The sequence below is a fragment of the Mastomys coucha genome, unplaced genomic scaffold, assembly GCF_008632895.1.
Source record: "Mastomys coucha isolate ucsf_1 unplaced genomic scaffold, UCSF_Mcou_1 pScaffold21, whole genome shotgun sequence".
NCBI classification, from domain to species: domain Eukaryota; kingdom Metazoa; phylum Chordata; class Mammalia; order Rodentia; family Muridae; genus Mastomys; species Mastomys coucha.
The window spans coordinates 69,220,037-69,227,773 of record NW_022196904.1 but is presented as its reverse complement, the minus strand read 5'-3'; positions in this window follow the sequence as shown (position 1 = coordinate 69,227,773).

The following is a 7,737-nucleotide window of genomic DNA, read 5'->3' as shown; positions in this document are numbered from 1 at the left end:
ACAAGTATTATTTTGTTGAGGATGTTGGATGGGTACCATGTGGTTGGTCTGGTTGAGCAGGCCACCCTACTTCCTGACTGCCTTGGCACGTGGACGTTGGTGAAACTGAAGAGGTGTGGCTGAGGGCAGAAGAGAAGGGGCCACATGGACGGGAAGCAGAAGGAGAGATACTGGAGAGGAAAAAAAATTTCCATTTGGCTTTTCAAGTTCCTTGCCACATCCCCTTAGCACGGTGGCTTGGAGGCTACCCAAATGCCCCAGCACCAGCCTTCCCTCATGAATTTTTCATTTCAGGCAAAGAGCTCTTATCTCTCACTGGGGCTGCTTCAGGAGCCTGCCTCCCCATCAGCTGGAGACTAAGCAGATGAAGGCTTGCATTAAGGCCAGAATTATCTGTCCCCTGAGAGAGAAACACCACTTTCTGCCCTTAGAAGGACACCTCCACCCACACTTTACTGTGGGCCTCTGTAGAACATAAGGCTGCTGGTTTGGAGGACATTTTGTTGAGGACTGAGAGAGAAAGGCTTCCCGGGCAGCTGTGGTCTTGGTGCCAATTACTGGATGTGAAGGGGGCTCCAAAGCAGGGGGGGTGGGGGCGGTGATGAGGAGGCGTGGCCTCTCACCACACAGAATTCCAAGAGTTCAGATGTCTAGGGGAAATTCTGAGGGGTGGGTGTCTCCTCTCCCTGACCCCATTCCCCAAGCTAGAGTAAACTAAGCCCCCAGGTGTCTTTGTGGGGAGGCTAGTGTGCACTCACTTGAAATCCAGATTCGGAATTTCTGCTGCAGTGACAGATCATTTCTGGGCCTATCTTCCCAAGATGGACCTGGGTCCAAGGAGTGATTGTTTTGGGGTATAAAGGGTATTGGTAGAAGAAGCTCAGGTGTACAGGTGTGCATATTCTTGTGTTATCTGGGGCTCCTTAGAGTCTGGGACAAGTAGAGCAGGGTAGGGATGGGAAATGAAGGGTCAGTGACATGGATCTCCAAGAAGACTGAAAAACAAAAAACAAAAATAAGAACAAATCAACCCAATATGTGTGGTGTTGGGGGTCAAACCCAGGCCCTTGTATTTGCTAGGCAAGCTCTCTACCACTGAGCTACATCTCCACTTTATCCAGTGTTTCACTCTGTATAGCCAGGCTGACCTGAAATTCATGATCCTTCTGCCTCGGCACCACACTGAGCTCAACATAGTTGGTCACAGGAGTATGCATGTCCTAATGGAAGGATGGACACTCTTCGACCAGCAGCCGATTGTCTTGACTGATAACAAGCACCTGTAGACACGGAATCCTTGAGTCTTTATTTGTGCTTTTGTCCAGGGCTTGACCATTGTCCTAACACTTGGAAGTGAAGAATTAGGGAGCCCATGATGTGGGAGTCCTGGTGGATAGGAAAGAGGACCGAGAGCCGCAGGGAACAACTCAGGCTGGATAAACAATGTTTTAAATTTATGGTGCGTTCAGAATATACTACTGCTGTTGTTTTAGCAGTCGGCTTTTAGAACGGTCTAGTGGAAAACGTCTCTGTTTTCCCAGCAGAGCAGCAGGGAGGTTGGAGAGTGAGCAGCGCCACCTTGAGACCAGCGAGGCAATGGCGGCAGGAACGGAAGTCGGCCGCTTAGGTCGAGCAGCTGCGCGATCACATGGCCCCGGCTACATTTAGAGGTCTATTTTTTTTTAGTCGTCATGCAAAAAAGAATATTTTCGTCTCAGATGCTCCTAAACAAAATGTCAGCTGCTAGCTGACGGTGATGACCAATCCTCAGAGCCCCCTTCAGAGTCCAGCCCCCAACTTCCCAGCAGCCCCAGGGTAAGCAGCCTCCATGCCTATCCACTCCCAGAGCCTGTCCCTTCCAACAATTTAGAGATGGGAATTAGCTCTAAGCAGCTAAGGAGAACTGACCTGAGGTGTGTGTGTGTGGAGGAGGTGTGTGTGTGTGTGGAGGGGTGGGGGAAGCAGCTCTAGAGTAGAACTGACTTTGTCATTTGACTTTTAATTAATAAGTAATTAATTAGAGACAGGGTCATGTACTCCAGGTTGGCCTCACATTGTACACAGCTTGGTTGCTGTGTGGATGAAGATGAACTTGAACTCCTGATCCTCTTTCCTCCACTTCCCAAGTGCTGACGTAATAGAGTATGTCACCATGCATACCTTACATGTAATATTATTTTAAATTGTATCTCTTACATATAGGATTTACAGAGTAGAAAAAAATTTTAATGTCTACTTTCTTTATTTCCTGGCACTGTCCACATATTAATTCTGGCAGATGGGAAGATTGTTCTCATTCCCATTTTACAGACAAGGAAACTGAGGCCCAGGGAGGGAAATAACTTACTCAGGGTCACTCAGCAGTAAGGCACCCTGCTGGACTCGTAGCTCTGTTTAGTTTTGGGAGATGGGCCTGTTAAGTATTCAAGTTCCTGCAGAAGTCTGTTTTATTTTGTTTTGTTTTTTTTGAGACAGGATTTCTCTGTGTCATCTTGGCAGTCCTGGAACTCGTTATGTAGACCAGGCTGGCCTCAAACTCAAGATCTCCCTGCTTCTGCCTCCCAAATGCTGGGACTAAAAGCCTGTCAGAAGAGGGTGTCAGATCTTGAGCTAGAGTTGCAGATGGTTGTAAATAGTACTGTGGGTGCTGGGAATCAGCCTGGGGTCCTCTGGAGGAGCAGCCAGTGCTCTTAATTGCTAAATTGTATGATCAACCTCTTGCTATTATCAATAGTATCCCAAAAATAAGTTACCAGAAACCAGTGCTTTGCTTTTGTGGGCTGAAGTCCTAAAAGCAGGATTAGCCCTGGGCACAAACTACCAGCCACAGAATGACTAAGCACACCCCACACTATTGGAACTCTCAATACAAATAATGGCGGTGTTCAAAAGTAACTTGGAAACAATGTTTATTTTATTGGAAGCTATTCAGAAAAGAGCCATGTTCTAAAACAGCAATAATGCTTTTGCTTTTTAAGTAAAAATATCTGTGTAGAATAAAAGACAGAGATGAGGAGACCATTCGGATGTTAGCAGCGGCTGCTTCAGATCAAGGAGGTTACAGGTAACTTACTTCCCCCAAATTTGATCTTTTCTATTCTCTCTCCCTCCCCCAAACCCCGTGTGTGTGTGTGTGTGTGTGTGTGTGTGTGTGTGTGTGTGTGTGTGTGTGTGTGCATGTGCCTGTGACATGCATGCAATCGGAGGTCAGCTTTCCCCCATGGGTCTCTGTGGGTCTTGGGGATTGGCCTCAGGCAGCCATGCTTGCCCAGCACACCTTCTCACCCACTGTGTCGTCTCACTGTCCCGACTTTATTTTCGTGTTTGCTTCATCTGTATTTTCTACGGGGTCATGCACTGCTCATGTAGAAATGTTAGGTTCTCTAGGGTTGCATAAACAGACAACTACTCAGACCTGTCTGGTTATCACCTTCCTTGTCGGATCCTCTCTGCTTCTGCCTCTGTCTATAACCTGTGAACCCTTCTCCGAGGGTCTCCACACTCTCTTTGTCCCCTCCCCAACTCTGATAAAACAAGCAAGCAAGCAAGCAAACACCGGGCTTCCACTCCCACGAGCAGCTGTTGTGCAGCTCTGTAGTATCAGATGATGTCGAGGACTACTGGCCAGCCTGCAGACGGCTACCTTTGACTCTAGTTAAGATCCCTGTTGCAATCTGCCATCTCCAGGGGGTTGGGACTCTGCTGCCTGCCAGTTACCTATGGCTGCCACTCCAACACCTTCATGAGTCTGCTGTCAGCTGTCAGAAAACCCCCATAGACAGGGTAGCTTCAACAACAGCTCTCTAGGGGCTCATGGTTCTGGAGACAGAAGTCTTAGTATCAAAAGGGTTGATACAAAACAAAACAAAAAAGATAGAAAAAAAAGGGTTGATCCTTTTTAGGGTTGTGAGACAGAAAAGCTAACTCCCCAACTCCTTTCCCCAGCTCTGGTTGGTTTGCTGGCAAATGCAGAGTTCCTTGGATTCCAGAAGCACCATCTCAGCCCTCATCTCTGCCTGCTACTTCCCATGGCCTTCTTCCAGTGTGTGCATTCAGAGTTCCCCTTTCCCTGCAGACACTAAGCATAATGGGTTAGCGGATTAGGAGACATTTACATCAAACACTACTGCTTCAGCCACTGTGAAATCCTGAGACCTGCCTGCCTGCTGATGTGGTAATAACTGAGAACTTAACACCTTCTGCAAGCTGAATACTCAACCATGTAATTCCAAGTGTGTGTGTGTGTGTGTGTGTGTGTGTGTGTGTGTGTGTGCGCGCGCATGCGCGCGCATCAGAGGACAGCTTTCTTATTATTAAACACAACAGAAACCTGCCTTATGATTTCTCAGACTTGGGTGGGACCCCATTCAGGAAGATCTCAGCCTGTGCTACCGCAGACCCACAAGGAGGAGTCATGCTCCAGTGCTCTCAGCTCTCTCATCTTGGAGATAGGGTAAGACCATGAGTAGTCCGACTGATGAATGTTAGGATGGAAACATTTCATCCTCTGGCCTGAGAAATTGGCCTCCATTTATGGCCTTGCTCCCAAGGGAACCCGAATTCCAGATTCCTAGCAACTGATTTGCACATAGCTTTCCATCCAGCCATTAGTGGCCACTAGAGCGTGGTCTCTCAGTTGGGTCTTCAGATGCTTTCCCACGGTCCTGATCCTTACAGTGGGCCTTGCCCCGCCCTCTGCTGCATTCCCAGTCTTTACCTGCTGCTTCTACTCTGAGGACAGGAGTTTTTCATCTTTGTTACTTGTTTCTTGTGACAAAATAATCGCCCAAGGTGGTGACAAGGTATTTGACAAAAGCAATTTGAGGAAGGAAGGCAGACTCATTTTGACTCCCAATTGAAGGTATCATCATCCTGGTGGTACAGGCATGGGCACATGAGGGTGAGGCAGCTAGTCACAGCCTGTCCTCAGCAGGGAAGCAGAGAGAGATAGAGCAGGTGTGCAGCTCACTTTCTCCGTGGGATGCTGCCCCTCTTAAGTGGGTCTTCCTGTCTCACTTAACATAATCTATAGACTGCCCCACAGACAGACCCAGAGAGTTGTCTTTGGCTGATCCTCAGTCTTGTCCATTTGTCACCAAAAAAAAAAAAATTTTGTTTTTTTTTCAAGACAGGGTTTCTCTGTGTAGCCCTGGCTGTCCTGGAACCCACTCTGTAGACCAGGCTGGCCTCCAACTCAGAAATCCGCCTGCCTCTGCCTCCCAAGTGCTGGGATTAAAGGCATGTGCCACCACCACCTGGCACCAAAATTAACCATTATGTCCTCTCCCTGCCTCTTGTGGCCCTGGGATGACTGGGGCTGGATTACAGGGCCTGTCTTGCTTTACCTGGGTTTCAGAAAACTGTACCGTAACATTTTCAACCTCTTATAGAAACTTAAGATCCTTACAGGCAAAAATCTCATTGTCCTCATGTTCAAGAAGACTATGAAGTACCTGTAGCACTTACGGACCACCTACTATGTGCCAGCCTCTGAAGCAGTGTTTTCTCAAGTGCCCTTTAGAAATGTGTCCCCTAGCACCTACACCAGGACCTGGCACACAGTAGCTGTCCCTCAGACCCCTGGTCACGTGTGTCTGTATTTTCCCAAGCTCCTGGACCTATGATTGTTACAGAAGGTGCTTTTGTCTCCCCCCCAGGGCTCAGGGAACTGGGCAGGTGACTGGGCAAGTGACAGGATTACTAGCCTCGCAGAGCAGTCATCTGGCATCTGAGAAAAAGCCAGCCTTCTCCTCAGCACCTCTCACCCAGCAGATGGGACTTAGTATGTTTTCTGGCTTCCCTGCTCCAACATGGAAGGGAACAGATTGGATCCCCAGGACACACTGTGTAAGAACATGAGTGGTTGGATGCACGACATCCCCACCCACAAGTTCAGGTGTCATGGGATCAGCTTTGTTCTTACGAACCAGTTAGTCTACAAGACTAGGGAACACTAACCCCAATACCTGGGGGTATGTTCTGTGGGCCTCCCCTTCCAGCCCCACACTTGTACTCCGGTTGTTGAATCTTGGCTGTGCCAGGCTATTTCATCTTGACCCACATGTTCACATGGCTCCTATGGAGAATTCACAATTCCTGCCCCCACAGTCCCCTCACCCAAAGCTTCTGCAAGTTCCAGTGAAGGGCCCCACCCTGACCCAGCCTGTCTGCTGCCATCTGTCCATCCAGCAAGTCATATGTGTGACTTTTGGAGACCCCGAGGGAGCTAGGCCATGTCTGTTCTAGGACTCATGGCCTCTCCTTGCTCCCAGCTCCAGAGGAGTGGACACTCAGTTCAGTATCTGCTCTTCTCTAATTCCCTTTGTATGCTCAGGAAGCCCTTGCCGACCCGAGACCATGAGCCAGACCTAAGGAAACATAACCCAGGAACATGGCTAACATTCTGTGGGCAACTCTTAACTTTCTTCAAAGACAGCGAACACAGGGCCCCACTTGCTGTTTGGAGGAATGGAAAAGAGAAAAGTACAAGGAGGAGGGGAACTCATTGATGAATATTAAAATATTTAGTTCAGCTGGGTGGTGGTGATGCATGCCTTTAATCCCAGCACTTGGGAGGCAGAGGCAGGTGGATCTCTGAGTTCAAGGCCAGCCTGGTCTACAGAGTGAGTTCCAGGACAGCCAGGGCTACACAGAGAAACCCTGTCTCAGGAAAAAAAAAATTTAGTTCAAGTGGATACTTCTCACAGGCTGCCTTCAATTCCTGCCCCTCTGCCTACCACAAACTCACCTGTTCAGGATCCCAGGGGAAGCTGGGCCAGGGTGGTTTTCTACCTTCTGAGGGACTCCATGCTGACCACTGCATCTTCTGTCCTCTCGATGGTCATGCTCCTGTTCTTCCTGTTCACTCAGTGGGGCTCGGGGAGTAACTGATCAGAGGACTGTGCATCCTGGGGTTCTCAGTGATCTCGGTAGACTTAAGGGCTTGGTGATAGTGCTGGATAGCAGGGTTCATTGGCAGGAGAGGAGCACCAGGAAGCCTTTAGGAAGGAGGTGGCATTGGGTGCTAAGGTTTAGATCAGCAGAGAGGATGCTTTTAAGAGCTGTGCCCCAAAGGCAGAAACCTCTTGTCACTTCTATTGTTTTATCTAGTGCCGGGGATGGAACTGGGGACTTACGTACGAGAGACATCATCCATTCTACCGCTGAGCTACATTCACGATCCTTGCGACTTTTCGGGTTCAAGCCTAAGCATTGCTTTAGTGCTGATGTCTGCGGAAGCCGTATAGGATGGGCTGAGGACTGAAATGCCATGGAAGAGGCAATCTGACTTCTTCTTTACCAGAGTGGCCTTGTGTAGACCCAGAAGTCATAATGGCAGAGAGCACCTCCTGTGTGTTCTGTTTAGCACAGGCAGGTTCCTTGGCAGGTGCCAGCCTCCCTGACCCAGGCCTCCTCAGCTGTAGCATGGAAATGAGAGTGCCCAAGTGGGCTTCATGTGGTGGCTGTGAGACGGACCTAGTGTGTGTAGACAGGAGCCTGGAAGGAACCTGGCTGCAGAAGGCTGGGAGGGAGAATGTCAAGGGCACAAAAGGCATATAGAATAAAAAAAGTGGAGGCAGACAGAGGTAAGAAGCCTGTACTCAGTACTCACCTCTTGTGGACTTACCCCCATTAGCTCTGTTCCCAGCAGGGTACCGCGTAGCGTTGGCCAATGAGGTATTAGAAAGAAGATGCCCCCAGGGCTGTTCTCTTGTTTTCTCCCTCTCCCTCTCCCTC